The 26,935-nt window shown below is 36.6% G+C and overlaps 1 long non-coding RNA gene across 1 annotated transcript; it reads right to left on the bottom strand.

Moving 5' to 3' along the window:
- Positions 1–20,425: 20,425 nt before the first annotated feature.
- LOC142162709 (uncharacterized) lies at positions 20,426–24,263 on the bottom strand. The gene is made up of 2 exons (XR_012693988.1): positions 23,628–24,263; positions 20,426–20,701 (listed from the first exon to the last, which is right to left on the bottom strand). It is a non-coding gene; the product is annotated as an uncharacterized LOC142162709 (long non-coding RNA).
- Between the last annotated feature and the right edge of the window lie 2,672 nt (positions 24,264–26,935).

Raw genomic sequence — 26,935 nt, 5'->3', positions numbered from 1 at the left:
TACCACATGTAAAATATCCTTCGGAAATTCTAGCTAATGATAATAATCAATCTACCATTTTGCGTTACTCTAGCCCCAATTGGATCTTGCTATCCCCTTCTTCTCTTAAACTAGATCTGCCAACTCCCATAAAACATATAGAGATGGGCGTGGCCAATTGTACATACCTCTGTTACTATTTAATGTAACTCAGAATACAAATATTTCTCTGCCTGAATTGTAAAAACTCAAAACCTTCACTAACTGGTACCTCGTAACCTTCGCCACATTGCTTCTTTTATTTGTTGAAACTTGTATCTACCTTCTGATTCTCTTGTTGGTTTTTAAACCATATGGGTGGATAGATATTCATGCATTAGGCCTCCTTATCAAGAAACTTACGCATCTTAGTACATACATAATCTACTGAAGACCTTACATTTACTCATCATAAGAATAATGCAAAATCATGTTCCATTGACTAGACTCTTCCACAACAACATTTAATCTCTTACCAACTTTCTGTTTGGATGAGGTGTCATTGTGTTACAAATTCTTACATGGCTTGTAGACTCCTTAGGACAGAACTGCTCTAATACCACTTCTATCATGACCCAAACCGAAGGGCCGCGACGGACACTCGGTGCCTTACTCGACGGAGTACCAATGTAACATATCTTTCTTATCATACTATCATGGGTAAGTGAGCCATAAAATCTGTCATGAGATAACAAGAATAAAACATAAGGGAATGCTCAACATATGACGACCCAATATGATATACAAACTTATACATATGACATGCAGTCCTATAAGACCAAAATGAACACTCGTACACTGAACATAGGTCGATAAGGCCATACAATCTTTCATATGCATGACATCTGTCTACAAGCCTCTAAGAGTACATACATATCATAAGGTCGGGATAGGGCCCCGTCATACAAATCAATACATGTCCAAATCATACTGACAAAATAGGAAACTCCGGATCAAGTGGAGTGCACCAACACCTTCCGCTGAGCTGATATCCTACTAGGAGGAATGTCAACCTATCTATCGGGACCTGCGGGAATGAAATGCAGCATCCCCAGGCAAAAGGGACGTCAGTACGAATAAAGTACTGAGTATGCAAGGCAGGAAAACATAAATAATAATGTAAAGAGATATAGATGAGATACAACATGTAACATCTGAGTGCATTTGGGGGATACTGACATGAAATGCATAATACATATATATACATAAACATTTAAAAACATACGCCACTGTGGGCATCATCATCATCATATCGTGCCCGACCTCAAAGAGGACTCGGTAAGAACGTACCCGACCATCATGGCTCGGTAGAATCGTACCCGGCCACGTGGAGCTCGGTAAACCCAACTGATCAGTGGTTGTACAATAGGTGTTGTACCCGACCGAGTATAGCGCGGCTCGGTAGAGTAAAATAGATGCTATATATAATGCATGCTAGACTCATGGAATCACGTTCTAAACCTTTCGGAGTGACTTAAGGTCGTTGCACCTTTGAGAAATTGTGGTTAAAATTTAGAAGTTCAATTAATCTTCAGTACACACTGTATTAACCTTAATTTTTTGTTTGACTTTTCTTTCTTTCTTTTGTGTCTTTCTTCCCTTTGTCATTTTTTTGTATCTTTCTTCCCTTTGTTTTTTTTCTTTCTTTAATTGTATCTCTTATTTTATTTTCTTTTGTTGTTCACATGGGTTTGTTATCCATCAGCCTGACACCCAGATAATTATATTATGGCTTACCATACAAAGTTGTACTTGTCTGGATTGGATGGCCTCGTAATTATAGCTTTTTATAATTGATGGAAAAACTCTTTTGTGACGATCCGGTCGGTCATCTCATGAGTTACCGCTCCATTTTCTCCATTTTTTCTTCGTTATATTTTGTTTATTCGTGTTATATGTTATCGGGGTGGTCGGATCGAGTTCGGAAAGGATTTGGTAAGGTTTGAGACACTCAGTTTCTTTAGAGTGAATTTAAGTTGAAAAAATTAATCGGATGTTGACTTATATGTTAGAGGGCTCGGATGTGAGTTCCGATGGTTCGGTTAGCTTCGGGAGGTGATTTGTGACTTAGGAGCGTGATCGAAATGAATTTTGGAGGTTCGTAGTAGATTTAGGCTTGAATTGGCGAAGTTGATATTTTGGCGATTTCTGGTTGGTAGGTGAAATTTTGATATAGGGGTCGGAATGGAATTCCGAGAGTCGAAGTAGTTCCGTTGTGTCATTTGGGATGTGTGTGCAAAATTTTAGGTCATTCAGACGTGGTTTTGTTGAGTTTTTGATCGAAACCGTAATTTGGAAGATTTTAGAAAATTTGGCTTGAATCTGATGCGTTTTGCGTGATTTGATGTTGTTTGAGGTGTTTTAGTGATTGGAACAAGTTTGAATAAGGTATTAGGTCAGCAATAGGTCCGCAGATGGACCCTTAGATCACTTGTACCATCAAACATTTCAAACATAGGAGGTTTGTACCCCTCAGGCAGTTCGACATTAGGCTGTATGCAAAAGTCCTCATAGTTTAGCCCCTCGATTCCTTTGCTTCCCTCGACGCCCTGAATGATACCCTCTCCTGAGATCAATCTTAAAGAACACCCTCGTTTTGTGAAGCTGGTCAAATAAATCATCAATACGAGGTAAAGGATACTTGTTCTTGATTGCGACTTTGTTCAAATGCATGTAATCAATGAACGTCCTCATCATGCCATCCTTCTTCTTCACAAATAGAACTGGTGCACCCCAAGGCGATACACTAGGTCGAATAAACCCTTTTATCAAGGAGTTCCTGAAACTACTCCTTCAACTCTTTCAACTTTGTTGTAGCCATATGATACGGTGGAATTGAAATGGGCTGAGTGCCCGGCATCAAATCAATACCAAAGTCAATATCCCTATCCGGTGGCATGCTCGGTAGGGATGCAGGAAACACATCCAAAAATTACTCACTATCGTGACTGAATCAATGGTAGGAGTCTCTACACTGACATCCCTCACAAAAGCCAAATAAGAAAGACAACCCTTCCCAACTATCCGCTGGGCCTTCAGAAATGAAATCACCCTACTGGGAACAAAATCAGACGAACCTCGCAACTCAATCAGTAGCGCACCCGGCATAGCCAACGTCACTGTCTTAGCATGACAGTCCAAAATAGCATGACACAGAGATAACCAATCCATGCCTAATATCACATCAAAATCGACCATGCAAAGCAACAGAAGATCCACTCGGGTCTCCAAACCCCCAATAGTCACCACACACGACCGATATACATGGTCCACAATAATAGTATCACCCACCGGAGTAGATACACGAATAGATGAAATGAGAGACTCATGAGGCGTATCCAAATAACAAGCAAAATATAATGACACATATGAAAAAGTGGAACCAAGATCATGTCACGACTCAAACCGATGGGCCACGATGGGCACTCGGTACCATACCCAATCGAGTACAACGTAATGTATCTTTCTTATTACATCATCATATACACGTGACATACGGGCCTAATAGGCCAACGTGATTATTTATAAATTCTAAACATAGGCTGATAAGGCCATACAAGTATTCGTATACAGAATTGTTTACAAGCCTTTAAGAGTATATAAGTATCATAAAGGTCGGGATTGAGCCCGCCATACAAATCAATATATGTCCTAATTATACTAACCAAATAAGCAACTCCGAAGCAAATAGAGTGAACCAACATCTTCCACTGAGTTGATAGCCTACTTGGAGGGCTCACCTATCTATCGGGACCTGCGGGCATGAAATGCAGCGTCCCCAGGCAAAAGCGACGTCAGTACAAATAATGTATCGATTATGTAAAGCACATAAATAAGTACGACATGTAAGAAATATAGAGTAAATGATTCAACTTATAAGTCTAGATAACTCTGTAAATCATAAAATACTTATAGTGTCATGCATATGCATATGAATGTCATGTCGTGCATAGGTACATATGTTCATAACATCATCAACCCTCTGAGGGCATCCTATCATATCATCTCGGCCCTTGTGGGCAAATCATCAACGTATACCAGCTGATCAGGTGGTGGTGCGTATTTAATGCCATAACCTTTTCCCATATCTCATATACATATACATACATATATACACGTATATAACACCGTCTAAGTCATGGGTCAATGTACATGTATAAATGCATAAGAAATAGGCTAATAAGATTTTCGCGAAATGTCATAAAACTCAATATGCCTTTCGGATAAGCTCTATCAAATACGTATTTTTCTGAGATCCATGAGTAGAAGATATAATAATAATTCAAATGGGGAATCAAGAATATAGACACCCCTAGTATTTCTATGAATAGAATCATTTATGAAAGTTGCGTAGTTTGCTCGTTTCATTTGCATCGTATGGATCATGCCAAAAGGAAGAAAGGATAGCCTTAACATATCTGGAGTAGGGAAAATCTGTATAATATTATTGGAAAAGATTACACTGTACTCCTTTAAAACCGTAAAATTTTACGTTGCTAATAATTCTCGTTGGATTTCTTTTGGTTTACAAGAATTCACGTTGGAAGCTTTTCGGATGGAGTTAAGTGTTTCTTCTTGAATACTTTGAATTAGGAAGGAAGATATATATATTTGTTATTCTCTATCCAAATGAACCAAATTTGTTTAAAAGAGACCAAATATTTTTATAAACTTTCAATGTCTTACACATTGATGACTTATTCATTTTAGCTAGACACCTAAGCTCATATGACTTCTTAGTCATATGTCTTAATAGTGGCCTACTTCCATGTAGGGGTGGGGTGGGTATTTTAAATATTTATCCACTAATTTATTAATTAATTAGGTAATATTCCGTTATACGATAATTAACCAATTACTCGCATAATTAAGAATTGTCTCAAATTAATTAAAATTATACTTATTTTTAATTTCCTTTTATATATCATACTATCATGGTCATATGGTACCTTGTATGATACTAGTCCATAAATATCGGGTATTAATGCTCGGCATGCATTTTATTCCAACATACCAAACTTCGATGAAAATTCACTTTCTTTGACTTGCTTCCCCTCTCACCTTCACGAATTTACTCATTACTTATTTGATATAACATAGTCCTTATAATCTCCAAATAATCTTTTCCTTGGATTGATGTCAATTATCTTGCGACAAATTCAACGTACAATACTACAGGGTGCGACATCGTCATAATTTAATACTGCGAAGTGTAACATCATCGTAATGTAGTACTGCAAGGTGTTACATCATCGTAATATAATACTGTGGGACGAAGTATTGATGTAATATTGTGGGGCGTAATATTATTCCCCCTTTGGAGCATTCGTCCTCGAATGTTGACTGATGCTTTTATCATTTTCATAACTTATAGCTCTTGTGAATACCTTAATACTCTCCTTGCCATTTAGGTAGTTATTCTGTTAATAAATCCAAATTCTAAGGTATCCCCCCACCCTTTAGTCCTCTTTCTCTTACCACGACTTGTGGTCGAAATCTTTCCAATCTCGCAACTGTTGCTACCTCCTGTCATGCAGTCTGTATGACTCTGACTTTGTAAGTGCGCCTTATGCAACTCTTCTTTCCTTTTCCCTCCATCTTTTATCCAACCTCTAGACCTCACTTTGTAAATATATACAGAGCTTGACAAATGTCCCTCTAGGCATCTATAGGTATACTTGAAGTTCCTTGCTCGATACTTTTCTGAACTTACGAATATTGCTATATCTTATTTCATAGATCCGTTTATCCATCCGTATGACTTTACTGCATCTATCTGGGTCATACTATACCATGACTGTTACTTCGATTTATAGTTACTGAGGTCTACGACCAAACTCCAGGTTACTCTTTCGCTGCTTATCATATATGTATAAATCTAAGTCCTTTAATACTTCCTCATTACTGTTCATCTTAGGAATGATGGCCTGATCTCATCTCGTACTTTGTAACTTTTATCCATCCATTGTCGATTCACCTTAATGTTGATCTACAATCTTCCATTGATATCTTGAAACTTCTTACGTAATACATTGCCACTAGGGCTTATGTTGCATCGAGGAATATTTGAAGTGATTTTCCTGATCCACTTGGAGGGGGCGATACTCTACTTCAATAATCATATTTGATAGCATCCCAATGTGATTCACCTTATGTAGATATTTTAATTCCATACAATTCGTGAAACCCTCTTCAAATCATTACTCAATCGAAGGTCCAAACGTCATCCTTTATCTGCAAAAATTACACCCTTATTCTATCACCAGGGCAGAATACTACCTCTTCTAAATGCCATTTGTCTTTGACTCCTTTGAGTTCATTCATGCTATACTAAGCTTTGTATAACTTAGAGAAACCATCAAATCTTTTTGTTTCCATAGGCATAATCCTGAAGACTTATCCATTTCGTCACCTTCTCACTCGTCCTTTCTTATCCTTGTCGCTCTACTATACTCTAGCTTGCGATCCATACATATCCATTTATACTACTCACAACCTTCCTTCAACTTCCTTGCACCATAGATTTATTTGTGTTATTTTGGAACATCAAGCGAGACATCGTATCGTCTCTAACTCTCCTTCACTCTCTTAGCTGGACCTATCGATATTTAAAATACATAGGTTGGAAGGTATGCCACTAACGATGCCGCTATCATTTCTGGATACTGGATCCCAGTACTTTAGCCTTCTATCTGAAGTATAGATTATTCACAACTTTTTGCACCTGAGTATCACATACGTTGTTCACCTTTTTGCACCTGAGTATCACATACGTTGTTCACCTTTAGCTTACTTACCTTAAAACCTCACATCATATCTTCTATCTCTTCCATGACATCCCTTCCACATAGGTATAATTCAAATCCACAACTTGAAACTCTATTATAATACTTGCACCTCTGGTGTATACACAATCTGATGGAAGCTACATACTGACTTCTGATGAGGCTGGTAGTTTTCTAACCGGCATTATCATAGAGTCGTTACAGAATATGGTTATTATACTATCTGTCTTGTACCCTTGATATTAAAAGTGATCCTTCCATATTCCCAATCACGAGGGCTATAATTTTTTGGGCCAAATAATCAGACTCAATATCCATGATACAATCCTCTAACAACCAAAACCTTTGTCTATGACCTGGGCTCGATTCTTCCTTTTAACTTATACTGGAATCTTGTACGGCTGTATAATTATCAACATATATGCTATATGGATAATACTCTGATCTCTTAAGTGCGTTCATAATGTAACTAACTTTGGATCATTAACCAAATAATTCATTTCCTTCCTTTTCAGCTTTCTTTAAATGTAAGCTATTTTTTTTCCTGGCCTTTCTGCCCCTTGTTGCATGCATACTTGGCTTATCTTGGCACTCACGAATACTAGAATCCCATGTAACCCATATGATCTCAAATATCACTTACTTCCTCTTCATGTCATGATACATACCACTTTCTTATGGAGTGCATACAATGTTGTTGTGAGACTGTTTTTACACGACCATTTCCTCTTTAGGTCGTTGTGCTTAGGTTGAACCCTTCTTCCTTATTTCCTTAGCTAGTCTTTCGTTGTAGTACTTAGGGAGAACCCTTAACTCTCGTAAAGCTATGAGCTTATTATGGACCTTTTGATGTCCTTCTTTGCCTATAATCATCTGTAGTTTCCTACCTCCATGCCCTTGTGCTTGTAAGGTTACTTCTGAACTAATATTTTGACTACCTTCCTAGTAATACTTTCTTTTATCCCCATAACACTCATACGATATCTTTAACTACCCTGAATCCTATTTGAATATATCTCAAGTATTATAATGACATTACTGCGAGGCTAAATTCTCCATGTTGGGGTTTACTACATTTATCTTGCATGATCTGTTGATTTGTCTGTAACTTCTTGTATAGCCATGACTAGGTGCTTCCTAAATTAACTACTAACTACTCGTCGACCCATTCTCATATCCATATTTCGTGTAATCTCTCTTGGGTTATTTTCTTTGTCTAACTTACCTCTTGCACTAGATCCTTATTTATCATTAACCTTCTGGGTAGGAACATTTACTTCATTTTTCTGACGTTGTGCTTACATAACGTTTTGGAATCATAGCATATCTGTAAAATTCAGATAAGTGCAATCTCATCCCTTTCTCATTTTTATCACATTATTCCTTTTTTCATTCCATATCCCCCCCTTTAGGGGAGTACTAAGACTTGGAGCTACGATGACCTGCCTATAGATGTTTTTCCTCTCCATCTTTGGTGTCCTTTAGCATCATCAATGACCCTTACTCGCCTTGCGGTAATCCTTATGTACCAAGGATAACAAAATTCCTTACTTGCAATGGTGGAACTTAGTGTAACTGGCACATATAGTCCCTGAATCTTAACTTTGCTCGCATTGCTTGCTTTAGGGAAGTGTTTTCCTAAATGACCATCCTCTGAATTCGTTGTGGATCTTCTTCTATTGTCCATTCTATTACTGCCGGTACACAATCTGAAATTCTCATGATGCTGACTATTATCAAATCACTCAGTTCCTCATTCATGTTTAGTTTATCTTGTTCACCAGTCCATGTTGATTTCCATTACTCTAGGGTCTAAATTTCCCTTCTGTTAATCACGTTAGTGTCGCGAACTTATTTCTCGAAATGAGGACATGACTGTATGGCCTATATTCTTTTGTTGTCTTAAGGCCTATCACCCCTCATCTCTTTCTTCATTTGACTATAGATTCTGTAATACTGTCATCTTTTTGACCTACCATTTTTCATCCAGGTATCACATCTTACTCTTAATGCTTCATTAGCTCTCTTGTTATTTTCTGCTAACATTTCTATCTGTCACTTTATTCTGAAACTTTTAACAAGATATTCTTTCTCTTTTAGCTCTCCTTGCTTCATTCATCGGCTCTTCAGGTTGCTCAACCCCCTCGCTCTACTAGGGACAAAAGTCACACTAAGGTAATATTTATCCCTTCCACACTTTCAGTGCCTATCTTCAGAATATTTTTGATCACGCCAGTATTTTCATCTAATTGTAATATTCTAGAGTGCACCACATGGGTGTCTCACAAGGAGATCTATTAGCACCTTTGTAATATCCATCGGAAATGTCAACTAATGCAAACCATCCATTCCTTATTTTGGGTTACTCTAACTCCAGCCAGATCCTACTGTCATGTCATTCTCTTAAATGATATCCGTTAGCTCATATAAGGCATGACTGAGATAGGTGTGGCCGATTCTACATACATCTGTTACTGTTGAAGGAAAGTCACAATGCTTATACTTTTCTATCGGAGTTGAAAATACCGATAATCTTCATTAACTGGGTACCTCGTACCCTTCTCATCTTACTCATTTTACTTGTTGAAGCTTGTATCTATCTTTTGAATCTCTTATTGCCTTTCACCATAGAGGTGGATAGTAGATATTCTTGCCTTAAGGATCCTTATCAAGAAGCTTACACGTAAGGTACACATATGATCTGCTAAAGACCTCACATTTATCCATCATAGATATGATGCAAACTCGAGCTCCTCTAATTCAACACTTCCACAACTATATATTTTATCGATCATCTTAATAAATGTAGGCATCATCTTATTATGAATAAAATAGGAGTTCGGAATTTGAATTCTTATAAGTGAGCTCTACCATACGATCTAGAGTAAGAAGAAAGAGTGACAATTCTAAATGCCCTGTAGCCTCTTGCTTATAAGTGTGGTGCAAGACACACCCATAAATAAAACTCTACTAGACACGGCTTGTAGACTCACTAGGCCAAACTGCTCTGATACCACTTTTATATCGACCCAAACCGATGGGCCGTGATGGGAACCCGGTACTTTACCCAATCGAGTACCAATGTAATGTATCTTTCTTATTACATTATCATATAAACGTGACATATGGGCCTAATAGTCCAACATGATCGTTTATGAATTCTAAACATAGGCTGACAAGGCCATACAAGTATTCGTATACATATTTGTCTACAAGCCTCTAAGAGTATGTAAGTATCATAGAGGTCGGGACTGAGCCCCACCATACCAATCAATACATGTCCTAGTTATACTGATCAAATAAGTAACTCCGAAGCAAATGGAGCACACCAACATCTTCCACTAAGCCGATAACCTACTTGGAGGGCTCTCGACCTGTCTATCGGGACATGCAGGCATGAAACGCAGCGTCCCCAGTAAAAAGGGACGTTAGTACGAATAATGTACCGAGTATGTAAAGCACATAAATAAGTACGACATGGAAGAAATATAGAGTAAATGACTCAACTTGTAAGTCCGGATAACTCTGTAAATCATGAAATACATAGTGTCATGCATACATGAATGTCATGTCATGCATAGGTACATATATTCATAACATCATAAAGCCTCTGAGGGCATCCCATCATATCATCTTGGCCACTGTGGACAAATCATCAACGTATACCAGCTGGTGTATATATAATGCAATATCCTTTTCCCATATCCCATACACATATACATACATATATATGTGTATATAACGTCGTCTGAGTCATGGATCAATGTGTATGTATAAATGCATGAAATGAATAATAAATACGTTAATAAGATTTTCTCAGAATGTCATAAAACTCAATATGTCTTTCGGATAAACTTTATCAAATACGTATTTTTCTGAGATCCATGAGCAGAAGATATAATAATAATTCACATGGGGAATTAAGAATATAGACACCCCTTGTATTTCTGTTGCACCCCATATTTTCATACGTCGAAGTACGCCATAAGTAAATTGATGAATGTTCGGAAATGAGATGTTACATTCCGCATTTTTGTACGTTAAAGTTTCGTTGTAAGTTAATCGACGTAAGCTGGGAAATGAGATTATTTTTAGATTATAAGTATTACATTATTTCAAACAAGTGATAAATAAATTCATGAAGGTGAGAGGGTAATAGAATCGAAGAAAATAAATTTCGTCGAAGTTTGACATTTTGGGATAAAATAAGGCCTGAGCTAAAATACCCAGTATTTATGGACTAGTGCCATACAAGGTACCGTATAGTTATGATAGTAAGGTGTATCAAGTGTATTAAAAGTGAATAGTATTTTATGTAGTTTGAGATAATTTTTAATTAAATGAGTAATTGGTTAATTATTGGATTTGTGGATAAATATTTAAGTGAAATTTATTGGATAAATATAAGGGGACAACTATACATGTGGGGGTATGTTTGTGTGACAACAAATTGCCAACTAATCAAGCCTAAAGGAGGAGGTGGTACAAAAAGAATCAAACATGGATTTGTTGGACCAAATATGGTAAATAAATACAATTGTCATTAATAGGAGTTGGATGCATTTAAGAAGAGACTCCAACAACGTTATTGAACCTCCAAAATCAAAGTTAGAAAAATCTTGCAATCAAAACCATGTCCACCAACATCCAAGAATGCAAGTGAAGATGCAACGGGATTTTGCGATTCTAATGGAGTACGGTGCAATCTTTCTCAAAAATATTATACGATTTTTTCCTTACTTTGATCTCGTCGTTATGCGTTTATCGCAATTGACGTGTATTAGAGGGATTGTCAAGAGAATCGGCTCAGGTATGTTAAGGCTATCTCTTTTTGGCATGATCCAAATAATACAAATGAAATGAGCAAAATATGCAACTTTCATAAATGACTCTACTCATAGGATTACTAGGGGTGTTCATATTCTTGATTCCCCATGTGGATTATTATTATATCTTCTGTTCATGGGTCTCAGAAAAATACTTATTTGATAAAGGTTATCAGAAGGCATATGGATTTTTATTCCATTCCGAGAAAATCATATAAACGTATTTCTTATGCATTTCATGCATTTATACATGTACATTGACTCATGACCAGATAGCATTATATACGCGTATATATATATATATATATATATATATATATATATATATATATATATATATATATATATATATATATATATGCATATATATATGTATATAGGATATGGGAAAGGTTATGGCATTATATATGCACCACCACCTGATCAGCTAGTATACGTTGATGATTTTGCCCACAGTGGCCGAGATGATATGATGGGATGCCCTCAGAGGCCTGATAATGTTATGAAACATGTACCTATGCACAACATGACATTCATACACATATGCATGACACTATAATTATTTCATAATTTACAGAGTTATTCAGACTTACAGGTTGAGCCATTTACTATATATTTCTTCCATGTCTGTTATGTACTTATTTATGTGCCTTACATATTCGGTACATTATTCGTGCTGGCGTCCCTTTTGCTTGGGGATGCTGTGTTTCATGCCCGCAGGTCCCGATAAATAGGATGAGAGCCCTCCAAGTAGGCTATCAACTCAGCGGAAGGTGTTGTTCCGCTCCATTTGCTCCAGAGTTGCTTATTTGGTCAGTATGATCAGGACATGTATTGATTAGTATAGCGGGGCCCTGTCCCGACCTTTATGAATTTATGTACTCTTAGAGGCTTGTAGACATATGTCGTATATGTGAAAGATTATATGGCCTTATCGGCCTATGTTCAGTGTACGAGTAATCATTTTGCTCTTATAGGCCAATATGTCATATGCATAAATTTGTATTTCCCTCATGCTTTACTCCGGTTCATTTACCTATGATAGAATGATACAAAAGATACATTACGTTGGTGCTTGGTTAAGTAAGGTATTGGGTGCCCGTCGCGGCCCAACAGTTTTGGGTCATGACAAAAGTGGTATCAGAGCAGTTCAGTCCTAGGAAATCTACAAGCCGTGTCTAGTAGAGTCTTATTTATGGGTGTGTCGTGCACCACACTTATAAGCAGGAGGCTACAGGGCATTTAGGACTGCCACTCTTTCTTCATACTCTAGATCGTGTGGTAGAGCTGAGTTGTAAAAACTCAATTTCCTAAACTCTATTTTATTCATAATAAGACGATACCTACGTTCAAAAGGCAGCTGGTAAGACCTTGAATGTGGCTGTGGAAGATTTGAGTCAGTGGAACTTGCTTTTGCATCATGCTTATGATGAATGAATGTGAGGTCTTCAGCAAAACATGTGTGTACTAAGACATGTAAGTTTCTTGATAAGGAGCCTTGAGGAAAGAATATCTATTCACTCGTATGGTAAAAAGGAATAATAGAATCGGAAGATAGACACAAGTTTCAGCAAGTAAAAGAAGCAAGGTGAAGAAGGGTACGAGGTACCCAGTTAATGAAGATTAACAACATTTATAATTCAAGTAGAGGAATATAAGCAATTCGAGTTACTTTTAATAGTAACGGAGATATATACAATTAGCTACACCCATCTCAATTATGCCCTGTGGGAGCTAACAGATATGGCTTAAGAGAAGGACGAGATATTAAGATATGGTTGGGGTTAGAGTAACCCAAAATGGTGGATGGATTCTTAATGTTAGTTGACATTTCCGAAGGATAGTGCAAATGTGGTGATGGTTCTCCATGTGAGACACCTAGATGGTGCACTTTAAAATAGCATAGCTAGATAAGAGTACTACAAACATAGACACTAGAAGCCTGGAAGGGATAAATATTATCTTATTATGGCTTGGCTCCCGCCCCTAGTAGAGAGATATGTTAGGCAACCCGAAGAGCCAGTGGATGGAGCAAAGGGGAGCTAAAAGCAAAAAATATATCTTGTTGAAGTTTTCAAAATAAAGTGATAGATATAAATGTTAGTAGGAAATAAGAAGAGAGCTAATGAAGCATTAAGAGTAAGATGTGATACATGGATGACAATGGTAGGTAAAACAGATAAAAGTATTACAGAATCTATAGTCAAGTGAAGGAAGAAATGAGAGGTGATAGGCCTTGAAACAACAAAAGAATATAGGCCATAAAGTCATATCCTCATTTCAAGAAATAAGTTCGCAACTCTGACGCGATTACCAAAAGGAAAAGTTAGACCCCAGAGTAATAGAAACCAATATGGATTGGTGAATAAGATAAGCTAAACATGAATTAGGGACTGAGTGATTTGATAATAGTCGGCATCATGAGAATTTCAGATTTCATTCCAGCAATAATAAAATGGACAACAGCAGAAGATTCATGAGAAATTAACATAATGGTCATTCAGGCAGACGCTTCCCTAAAGCAAGCAATATTAGTAAAGTTAAAATTAAGGAACTGTGCGTGCCAATTACGCTAGGTGTGACCATCGTGAGTAAGGAATTTTGTTATCCTTGGTACAGAAGGATTACCGCAAGGCGAGTAAGGGTCATCGATGATGTGAAAAGATGCTAAATATGAAGAGGTAAAAACATATAGGTAGATCATCATAGTGCTAAATATTAGTAGTCCCCTAAAGGGCAGAATATGGAGTGTTATGGCATTAAGTCAGAATTAAGTGGTTCTAATAATTATGGAATAGTAAAGGAAGCATGTGATAAAAAAATGAAAAGGGGATGAGATTGCATTTATTCAAAGCCTACATATATGCTACGTCCCCATAACATTATGCAAACACGACTTCTAGGAGAGGAAGTAAGGGTTCCTGCCGAAATGTTATTAACAGATAAGAAGCCAGTGCGAGACGTAAGTTAAGACAAAGGACATGACCTAAGAAAGATTACGCGGAATATTAATATGAGAATGGGCCAACGAGTAGTTAGTAGTTGATTCATGAAGAGCCTAATTATGGCTAGACAAGAAGATACAGAAAAATACATATCATGTAAGATAAACATAGTGAACCCCAACGTGGGGAATTCAGTATCACGGATATGACATTGTAATGCTTGAAAGATATTCAGATATGAGTTGGGGTAGTTAAAAGTACCGTATGAGTGTTATGAAAATAAAAGAGAGTCCCACTGGGAAGACAATCAAAACTTCAGTTCAGAAGCAATTGTATGAGCACATGAGTGTGGAGGTAAGTAACTACGGATAATTAGAGGCGAAGAATAACAAAAAAAAATTCCATTGGGTATACGATGTAATAAGCTAGCAGCTTTACAAGATTCAGAGGGTCTTCCCTAAGTACTACAATGGAAGACTAGCTGAGAAAATAAGGAAAAAGGCTTCAACCTAAACATAGTAACTCGAAGGAGAAATGGTCATGTAAAAGCAGTCTCACAACAAAAATTGTATGCACTCCAAAAGAAAGTGGCACCTACCGTGGCTAATGAACGGGGAGAAAAATCGAAGGTAAAATTCGAGACCATATGAGTTGCACAAAAATTCCGGCATGCGTGGGAACTAGGATAATTTAAGTATGCACGCAACAAGGGGGCAGAAGGGCCAGGAAAAGTAATTGCATACGTTTAAAGAAAGCTGAGATGGAACGAAAGGAATCATTCGATCAATGAACCAGAGTTAGTACGTTATGGATACACTGAAGATTTTGGAGTATTATCTATGCAACATATATGTTGACAATCATACAACCATAGAAGACTCCGGTATAAGTTAAAAGAAAGAATTGGACCCAGAGCATAGACAAATGATTGAGTTATTAGAAGATTGTATCATGGATATTCCATGAGGCTCATGAAAGGCTAAAGTAATAACTAATATCAGGAGCCGCAGATCGGGAGATAGCTTAGACCTACATAACGGCTGATCAGAAGGAAGAGGAAACTAAGAGTTACATCAACTAAATAAATCAAGAGTCTGATTATTGGACCCAAAACAATTATAGACATCATGATTGAGAACATTGCAGAATTACTCTTAATATCAGAGGTACAAGAGAGATAGTACAATAGCCATATTCTATAAAAGCTCTACGATAAAGCCAGTCAGAAGAGTATTAGCCTCATAAGAAGTCAGCATGAAGCTCTCACCAGATAGTATATGCACCAGAGATGCAAGTATTATAATAGATCTTCAAATTATGAACATGAATTATACCTATGCGGAAGAGAGGTTGTTAAAGAAATAGAAGATATGATGCGAGATTTTAAGGTAAAGGTAAACAACGTGCGAAATACTCAAATGCAGAAGGTTGTGAACAATTCACACATCAGATAGACGACTATAAGCACGGGGGATACTGTATCCAGGAATGATAGCGGCATCATCAGTGGCATATCTTCCAGCCTATGGTTTCTAGGTACCGAGAGATCTAGCCAAGTGAGTAAAGAAGAGTTAGAGACAATATGATGTCTCGCTTGATGTTCTAGAATAGCATAAGGAAATCTATGGTGCAAGCAAGTTGAAGAAAGAGTGCGAGTAGTATAAATGGATATATGTAGGTCGCAAGCTAAAGTATGGTAGAGCGACAAGGTTTTAGAAAGACATGAGTGCGGATGAGAAAAGGTGAGTGAAAAGGTGACAATAATGGATATGTCCTCTGGATTAAGACCATGAAAACAAGAGAGCTGATGATTCCTCTAAGTTACAGATAGCTCAGTATAGCCTGAATGAACTCAAAGGAGTCTAAGACTAATAGCATTTAGAAAAGATGGAATGTTGTTCTGGTAGTAGAATAAGGGTGTCATTATGATAGAGAAAGGGTAATGTTGGGCCTTCGATTGAGTAATGTCTTAAGGAGGATTTCATGAATTGCACGAGATTAAAATACCCATGTAATGTGAGTAAAATTGGGATGCTATAAAATACAGTTATGTAAGTATAGTATCGCCCATAGGTGGATCAATCTAATTACTCCAGATGTCCCAGATAAGACGTAAGCCCTAGCGGCAGTGTTACATAAGAGATCAAGTTATCAGCGGTAGATGATAGATCAACATTAAGGTGAATCAACATGAATGGACAAAAGTCACAAAGTATGAGGTCAAATTAGGCCATCATTCTTAAAATGAACGATAATGAGGAAGCATTAAAAGACATAGATTGATACATATAAGCAACGAACGTAACCTGGAGTTTGGCAGCAGATCTCAATAACGATAAATCAAGGTAAGAGTTATGGTATATTATGACCTACTTAGATGCAGTAAAGTCATGCGGATAGATAACCGGGCCTATAAAATAAGATATAGCAATATTCGTAAGTTCGACAAAGTACCGAGCGAAGAATTTCAATATACCTATAGATGCCTAGAGGGGCATTTTGTCAAGCTTTGTATATGTTACAAGGTGAGGTCTATAGATGGGCTAAAAGCTAGAGTAAAAGGGAGAAAAGAGTCGCATAAGCACACTTACAAGGTCAGAGTCGTACGGGTTGCATGGTAGAAGGTAGCAACAGTTACGAGATTGGAAGGATTCCGACCATAAGTCGCGGTGTGAGAAAGAGGCCTAAAAGGGGGAATGCCCTATCCTTTGGAATTATTCACAGAACAATTGCCTAGATGGCAAGGAGAGTACTAAAGTGTTCGGAAGACATAAGTCATGAATATGATAAGTGCATCAATCAACATTCGAGGACCAATGTCCCAAAGGGGGGAATAATGTTACACGCCATATTTTCATATGTGGAAGTATGCCATAAGTAAATTGATGAAAGTTAGAAAATGAGATGTTACATTCCGCATTTTCGTACGTTAAAGTTTCGTCGTAAGTTAATCGACGTAAGCTGGGGAATGAGATTATTTCGAGATAATAAGTATTACGCTATTTCAAAAAAGCGATAAATAAATTCGTGAAGGTGAGAGGGTAACAGAATCGAAGAAAATAAATTTCGTCGATGTTTGATATTTTGGGATAAAATATGGCCCGAGCAAAAATACCTGGTATTTATGGACTAGTGTCATACACGGTACCATATGGCTATGATAGTAAGGTATAAAGAATATTAAAAGTGAGTAGTATTTTATAAAATTGATATAATTCTTAATTAAGTGGGTAATTGGTTAATTATTAGATTTGTGGATAAATATTTAAGTGAAATTTATTGGATAATTACAAGGGGACATCTATACATGTGGGGGTATGTTAGTGTGACAACAAATTGCCAACTAATCAAGCCGAAAGGAGGAGGTGGCACAAAATAAATCAAAAATGGATTTGTTGGACCAAATATAGTAAATAAATACAATTGTCATTAATAGGAGTTGGATGCATTTAAGAAGAGACTCCAGCAACATTATTGAACCTCCCGAATCAAAATTAGAAAAATCTTGCAATCACTTTACTTGCCCAGCCGCCTCACCATCCTCTCATCTCTCCGCCCGCCTCTATTAAACCCTAGCCTCCATATCCCTAACCTGCTCCGATTCCAATCCTTACATGGAAATAGAGCCGTCAATATGGGCTTGGCCTGTTGGGCCATCCCAGCCCAGCCCGTGATTTAGTTAGGCTGGGCTAGAATCTTTGGAGCCCGTTTAAAACGAGGCTTTTAAGCCCGGCCCGAGTAAGCCCGTGGCCCGTGAGGCTTGACTGAGGCTGGGTCGGGCCAGCCCGTGGGCCTAATAAAATATTTATTTATAATATAAAAAATAAAAAGAATACTGCCTTTAGAGATGGAAAGTCAGAATTGGATCTTTACTAAGAGGAACCAAAACTTGATCTTGAGATGTTTCAAGAGATGATGCTGTCATGTATTGGAAAGATCATTCTAGAAAATATCCCGATCTTTCAATGATGGTGCATGATGTACTTAGCATTCTTATTACCATTGTATTATCGAAATCAACATTTAGCATTGGTGGCGTGTTCTTACAAAGTACAGAAGTTACATTTATTATGAAAATGTCCAAACACTTGTTACTACTTGAAATTGGCTGCACAGGTTTTCCCGAACTCAAACTGGTAATATTTTTTTATGTGAATTTAAATATTATTAATTTTTAAAATTTAATTATTTTTAATATTTAAATAATTAATATTGCATATGAATTATAGATGAAAGTGAAGATGTTAAGACAACCTTGTCACAAGCGAATTCAAATGTGTTTGATGAAGATGATGTGTTGGATATCTCATAAGCATCATGAACGTTCTCTTGAATAGTTTGTTTTAAGTTTTGACTTTTAGTGATGAAATATAGTTTTGTCTTTTACTTTTTTTAGTATTTATTGTGATATATTGGAACAATATAAAAAGTTATTAAGTTTTGCGAATTTTTTCCTATAAGATATTTTTTAACTTTTAAATAATTATCTTTTTTTAGGCCAGAACTAAAAGAAACAATATAAAATTATATTATTAAAAATGATGGGCCGGCCCGTGGGGGCCCGCGTCCCACATAGGGCTGGGGTGGGCTGACCATTATAAGGCCCATAAAAAAGGTGAGCTCGCCCAGCCCAGCCCGTCAATTGCTAAAGCCTAAGTGGGCGGGGCTGGGCTAGCCCCGGCCCGGCCCATATTGACAGCTCTACATGGAAATCATCCATGATTCCTTTCATTTCTTGCATACGCGGAGTTATTTACCATCTTTTGAATGCTACAAGTACTGGTACTTGATTATTTATGGAAGTTGAGTCATTGACGTCTTTTTGATTCTGATTCTGTATCATCTTCATGTTTCCAACCTAATACACTAACTATCAGACCCCCATGGCTTCGATCTAGAGTGATTTTTGCCATTTGTGTTTCTTGTCTAAATTAGGTTTCTTAGATTTGCCCTAAAATTGATTCTAATTGATTTTGAATGCTATATTTTCCTTATTTTGTATTTAATTTACAGTATTTCCATATTTCATGTGTCAATCCTTAACTACTATATAAACCCCTCCACTTAATCCCCTTAGACAAACAATTCGAACCTCCTAATCACTGCTATTGTTCTCAGTATTCCTATTTTTTACTCACTCAATCATTGTTACACTTGAATACTCTCTATAATCGTTGAATTCTAGGCTGGCTGAAAGCCAAGGCCATTAAATGACCTCCTCCGGTGCAAGCACTGCTCGGAGCCCCTTCTCGAGGCTCTTATGAACTCTGAAGCATCAGAGACCTGGGGTTCTTGCTATTACGCTCTTTATTTCTCTTTGATTTCTTTACTGGTTAGTGCTTTTAAACCCTTGCAATGTTAAATTTCTTTCTTTCTTTCTGCATACCTACATGTGTTTGAATTACTTGAGCATGACTTAACTATGATAATGCTTAATACTCCTTTATCATTCTGTGATAATTGAACGCATGAGATAGCTTACTACTTTGTCCTTAGCTTGTATTAGGCTAATATGTATTATTCACTATGATTTGCACTTCTATGTTGATTGTTTGTTTTTATAGAATGATTTATGTGCCTGTAGCATTTGAATATGTTCAGTTTGAGCTTCATGCCATTCCATTTTGATATGAATATTAATATTGTGACCATATATTGTTAAACTTCTGTATATTTTGTTTGGATACTACCACAAATCTTGCCATGACCCCAAAACCATTCCGATCGTGATGGCGCCTATCATGAAACTAGTGTTAAGACCCCGGTTCGCCCTCCATGAACTATCGTGACAGCACCTAGCCCCTACGACTATATAAGCCTAAATTGCGAAAGATAAACCAATTTGAGGAAGTAAAACAATTTAAAATAGAATTAGAGTAATAAGACAGTGTTTAAAAGTGTCGCTCGGCATACATAATATTTAACTCTCAAAAATCAATACATATCTCCAAGACCCGGAAACCCATGAATCACAAGCTAAGGATCACTATATAGTGCTCTAAATACAGAAGGGCGATAACTATAAGAGAGTGGAGAGAGACTCCTCGGTCTGCGGACGCGACAGATATACCTCGAAGTCTCCGAACAGTCGCCTCACCTCAAGGATGGTAAGTTTGAGTCAAGGTACCTGGATCGGCACATGAAAAACATGCGCACAAAGGGCATGAGTACACCACAGCGGTACTCAATAAGTGTCAAGCCTAACATCGGTTGAGTAGTGATGAGGAAGGTCAGGGCCCTACTGAGGTTAAATAAAATATAAAGTTCGACAGTGTAGAACAGAACAATATAAATAAGTACAGCAGTAAAGGTAACACAAGATATAAAGGACAGCAACAACTATTACAGAGGCAAAGTATACAGAAAGAAATACGGCTCAGTACAAAAACAACAATCGGGGATCTCCCAGGATATCGTCCAGTAGTCCCAAATATACATATCCAATGGATCTCCCGGGATCCCTTCCCGTAATCCAACTCAAAGTACGTGGGGATCTACCGGAATCCCGTTTCGTAGCCCCAAATATAAATACCCAGTACTGGAGGAATCTACCGGGTGCATTCCAGTAGTTCCATATAACTGTGCAGGGGGGTCTATCGGAATCCCACATCCATAGTCCCAAAATAAACCGACAGGGGGAGCTACCGGAATCCCATATCCGTAGTCCCTATGTAAATACACAGCAGCAACGGGAAAATATACATAAATGGCAAATTTCATATTAAGGCAAACAAGTGATTCTAGCCTAGCATGCTGCATAGAATTTAGGTAAGGCAGTTTGAGCAAATAAAGCAATTAAATCACTTAGACATGCTTTCCTAAGCTAACAACATGCTTAATAGTGCAAGTAATAAAAACAGGAAAGGAAACATACTAGTAATTACTTAATGAAAACCGGATTTCCAACAATTAGCACAAGTACGCACTCGTCACCTCACGTACAAGGCATTTCAATTACCAAATATACCAAATCCTAAGGGCACGGTTCCACACACAAGGTTAGACAAGCCACTTACCTCGAACCAGCTCAAATCAATCCGAAACCATGCTCTTGCCACGAGTACTCGACTCCAAATGGCCCAAATATATTCAATTCAATTGCATAATATAAATAACACTTCAAGTAACTGCTTCTACAAAGAAATTCTAAGCTAATACGCGAATTTAGGAAAAATGACCAAAACGCCCCTCGGGCCCACATCTCAGAATCGGGTAAAATTTATATTTTCAGAATACCCAATTTTCATCTCCAATCCGAAATTAAATGATGAAATTAACTATAGATTGATGGAATATAACTAGAAAGGGTTAAAGAATTGTTACCCAATGATCTGCTCTTCAATTTCCTCTCAAAATCGCCCTCTCCTGAGCTCCAAATTGAATTTTCAACTTTTGAAACTAAACCCTCAAAATTTCATATTTCTATCCAGCTGTTACTGTCACACCTCCTTTTTTACCACCCGAGGGGGATATAAGAATTTTTTCCAATTAAAGTGACATTATTCAAAATGAAATTATTTTATTTATTTTTCAAAGTCGCCACTTGGGATAGTTTATGGTGTCCCAAGTCACCGGTTTATTTTAAAATCCCAAATCGAGGAAATTTCGAATTTACTTTATAAGTCTGCGAACCAGAAATTCTAAGTAAGGAATTCTGTTAACCCGAGAGAAGGTGTTAGGCATTCTCGAGTTCCGTGGTTCTAGCACAATCGCTTAAACTATTAATATTTGGCCTATTATCTGATTTACTACATATTTTAAACCTCTTATGCATTTATAGCTTCATAACCGCTTTTAATTAATTTAACGACTTTTAGAATTTATGGATTTATTTATTGAACAAGTTACGATTGTACACTTATTTATTTTGGAACACACCGCAAATCACGCTACATGAAATGCACCCGCGATTCACGACATGTTTATTTTTATTAATATTCGAAGTTGTTACGATCGGGTCACATGAAATGCACACCCGATTTTGGGGATTAGTTATCATAACTATGTCACAGGAACCGTACCCATTGTCACAATAATTTTATTGTAAACGTGCCTAAAGCAAACTACGAATGTTCAAAGTGTTTTCTACACTAGTTTTGTATTTATGTGAGAGCCATGGATTATAGAATTCATTTGTGGATGACATGCCTCAATTTATTTTAAAAGATTGTACTCAACTAAAGCGAACTACGGATGTTCATGATTATTTTCCTAAAATTGAGATTATTGCAAGGCTATGAATTATATGGAGTTGTAAATCTTCCTACTGCCCATTATACCTACAAAAAATCTTCTAACTTACTATCCAATAAGAAAATCAACTAGGCAAGAAGTAAATTTAAACAAGTGAAACTCGATTTTCAACTGATTCTCTAAAAAACAAAGCATATAACAACTAAAGAAAATTTCACATAAATTTGACTCAAATACATGTGCCCTTTTTTACTTCTCTGATGAGATTAATTCAATTGGAAAACTTAAATGCCAAACGAATAAACATACCAAAACAAACCTTTAGAGGCATTGGTCCTCTCAAATGGAACTCCTTAATATAGTTTTAGAGAAAACTCCTTTACATATGTATCTATCCCTTATTTTCGGACAATAAGAGGTCCAAATTACTCATCCTTCCAAATTCCAAAATAGCCAGCCAAACATGCTCAACATATCTTGACGCAGTACACTAAACATCTATCCACACGGGCAATTTTAATGCATGACCAGATTTCCAATTGGATAAACAACACAAGCATATATTCGACACACTATACAAAAAAAGTTTAGATTGCACCGCAAATACCTAAAGGCAATCAAGTTAGAACAAGGTGTGACAATGAATTGGAAAATCTTGTTCATTTTTCATAAGGGGCTACGGAGATCTACTGCATACTCCAAAGACCAACTTCACCAAGCATTTAATATTAATGTGCTGATTACATGGTTAACCAAGTAAAATAGTCTGACAAAGTATTGAGATGAAGAATATATAAGCAGGTTTCATATCACTCAGAACATCCAGCAGTACAATTACATGACTGAAATTGAGGTCATACCTCAAAAGCCAAATGAAGACCACAAAATAACCAAATGAAGGCAGAACTCATCAACATAGCTGGGACAACAGAACAACAACAAGACCAGTGACAAACGAGCCGAAACTTGATAGCGACGAAACTCATTAACAAGCCCAGAGAATCGATTTTGCTTCAATTATTTTTGAACTTTGAGAATAACTTCGAATTTTCGAATCTGAAATCCAAATTTTCCAGCAGGTTTTAGTGTGATTTTCGTGTGTGTTTGGGAAATGGGGGGTCCGATGGTCTCTTTTTTTTTTTTTGAAGGTGAGGGGACCCGATTTTTCTTGCTAAACGGGGGGATCTGATTCTTTGTTGAAGAAGAGAGGAGTGTCTGTTGTTCTCTAATCTAAAAGGGAAAGGGTCTTCATATGTTGTTCTTCTGTTGAAGATGATGGAAAAAAATGAAGGAGCAAGATGGGGAAAATCGCTGCTGAAGGGAAAACTAGAGATGGTCCTCTCTTTTGCGCCGCTGCTCTATGGAAAGGGAGGTCTAAGGATCTTATGTCTTATAGGTCAATGTCTAGATATTTTAATTAAGGGAAATTTTTATAAAGCACTATTTTTTAGTAGTAATTAGTCATCTATAGATACCATTTGCTATATTACGGATTATAGATACCTTTTCTGTGGTTATAAGAAGTATTTGATGTATTTAAGGTATTGTATTTATGAATACAGTAGCAAAAATAGACGTGAATCAGGGAAGTTCAGCTAATCAGTTGTTGTATTCGAGTGTATTCGACTATATTCATGGAGTGAAACATGGGATTACAGCTGGACAGATTATTGTATTCGGCTGTATTCACGGCGTGAAATAGGGGATGAGACTGTTTTTAAAACGGAAAGTGAATCAGTTAACATAATAGACTCCTAATATAAATCAACAAACTCAATTATAACACACAAAATTTGTATTTTCAGTTATAAAAAAGATTCTCAACCGAAAAATATCGTAAAAACATAGCAACTTTCAGAGAAATGATATAATACATCTGAATACATAAATTATATTAATTAAAAAAATATATGAATACATTCATGGCATATAGCGAGATAGTGAATACAATAGAATACAGCAGTATACATTGAAATTCAATGAAAAAAAGACAGTGAATATAATGATATACATGGAATACAACGAGATACATTGAATTACAATACATTGAAATTGTATTCGTAATCCGCCAGAGTCTTAGTATTTTCCAATCGTCGTCCCTCAAAGATTAAATAATGTTTATGAAATCGAATACCCTCCTTCTCTTGAATTGCGACCTTAACATCCGCAACAGTATAATCAGACTCAACCATTAACTTTAAAGTGCGTCCACTAATAATTTTTACTATGATTCGCATTGTTGGTGCATATTAAAGGACCAAGTAATCATCTGTGGCTCCCAAAGAATTTAGAGTCTCTGCACATCAGTCAGAACAACCTCATCTTCATTCAGAAGCTTTTGTTTCTTAAAAGAGATGGCGGATTATGAATACTAAGACCATGGATTGCAAATGGATTTTTGCCTTGAGAAGACTCGAAAGAACATAGTGTAACTGATTAGCGTATTTAGTAGCTTAGGGCTAGGAGGTAACCAAAATTAAATATTTTGCTATAAACCTTAAAAGGTATCATATAATATAATTTTTTTAAATGGTATTTATTTAAAATAAATAAGGTGTTAACCGTTGCTATAGGAGGTAAAAATTCCTTTAATTAAAGGGGAGGAATTTTGGGGTGAAATTAACTTGTTTTGGGCCTCTTGAGTCTTGGCCCAATTCAAAAATAAGATAACTTTCTTTTTCTCTTTTGTTCTTCTTTCTTTCTTTGATTTAAAAAATATCTAGTTGAATTAATTAAACAAACTAAATAAAATCCTAAATTAGGCTCTACCTTAAATTATTTTGTAGAGTTAATTTTACTTATTTTTTCTCAACTTAACACTAATTAATTTAAAACTAAAAGCTAAGATGTGGATATGACTATTGCAGTAATTTTTGTTTAATGAATGCAATTAAATTCTGAAATTAAATTCCTAAATGTAAATTATACCTAAGATTGCATGAAATTAAAATATGACAATTTTTTAATGATTTTTTTATGATTTAAAAATATTAAAATGCATGAAATGAAACTAAATAAAGAAAAACTTCTAGAAAATTAATTAAAATTATTTTTGGTATATTTTTAGGAGTTATTTTTATGTAGGGCAAAAATGAGGTGCTCACAGCTGCCCCTGTTTGCTCGAAAACATGAAGAGTTTTCGAGCAAAGATGAAGTAAACAATCACGAGCAATTTTTGCCCGTTCGAAACTCCATTTGGAAGTATTTTTTTAAAAAGTCTGACCGAACCTTGCTTCAGAGGTTGCCTACATATCCTTAGCTATAAAGGAATCAGGTCGGTGTAGTTCTGGAAGTTTTGGTAGCTGAGACTACCAGAAAATTATGATTTCACTGTTGTTGCTATTGTTTCTGCTTGTTGAGCTCCTTATTACACCAAAATGGAAGATGAAAAACTAAACTAGCTAAGCCTATCAACTACGAGTTACAAGATTCCTATCTATAAACCTTCTAAAGATTGATCGTGAATCTTGGAGGGTTCTTCCTGCAGACTCTGATCTGAATCTTGATTCTCGTTAGTTGCAACCGCTGGTTCATCCTTCTTCAGCATTTTGGATCAAGGCGGGACAATGCAAAACTTGTGACTTCAATTTTATCTTGGGCAGTCTGCATCTTTTCTCCACTTCTACACTTAGAGTTCAACTTCTTTTCTTGTTTTTCTTTTCTTTTATTTGGGTTGAGACTTCTTCTTTTTGTCATCTCAAAACCTTGTGCCTCATGGTGAAAACCTGTTCAGGCACCAAAGCAAACAAACGAACGAAATTTTCTGCCCGAGTTTTCACTAGGAAAATTTTGTGAATTATTTGTGACAAAAATCTAAACTATTTCTGTCATGACCCAGATTCCACTAAGGGTCATGATGACGCCAGACACCGCTGTCAGGTAAGCCAACAAAAATACTTGATTAAATTTTCGTTTTAAAATTTTTGAAAATTATGATTTTTCCTTCAATTTTACCAGTAAAAGACATTAGTTTCTAATCATATGAATGTTAAGAAGTTAATACAAGATACTCCATAATCATTCCAGAACTCGATGTCATAAGTGCATGAGCATCTACTAGTGAATGAAATAAAATACAGTGACTGTCCGGAATACAAGTGGACAGAAATGAAAATACAATGCAATATTCTGAAGGAGACTCTGTTGGCTGCGGGTCGTCTCGATAAAT

The sequence above is a fragment of the Nicotiana tabacum genome, chromosome 8, assembly GCF_000715075.1.
Source record: "Nicotiana tabacum cultivar K326 chromosome 8, ASM71507v2, whole genome shotgun sequence".
Lineage (NCBI taxonomy): Eukaryota > Viridiplantae > Streptophyta > Magnoliopsida > Solanales > Solanaceae > Nicotiana > Nicotiana tabacum.
Note: the sequence above shows the minus strand (reverse complement) of the source record. Positions and strands in the feature narration are given on the sequence as shown.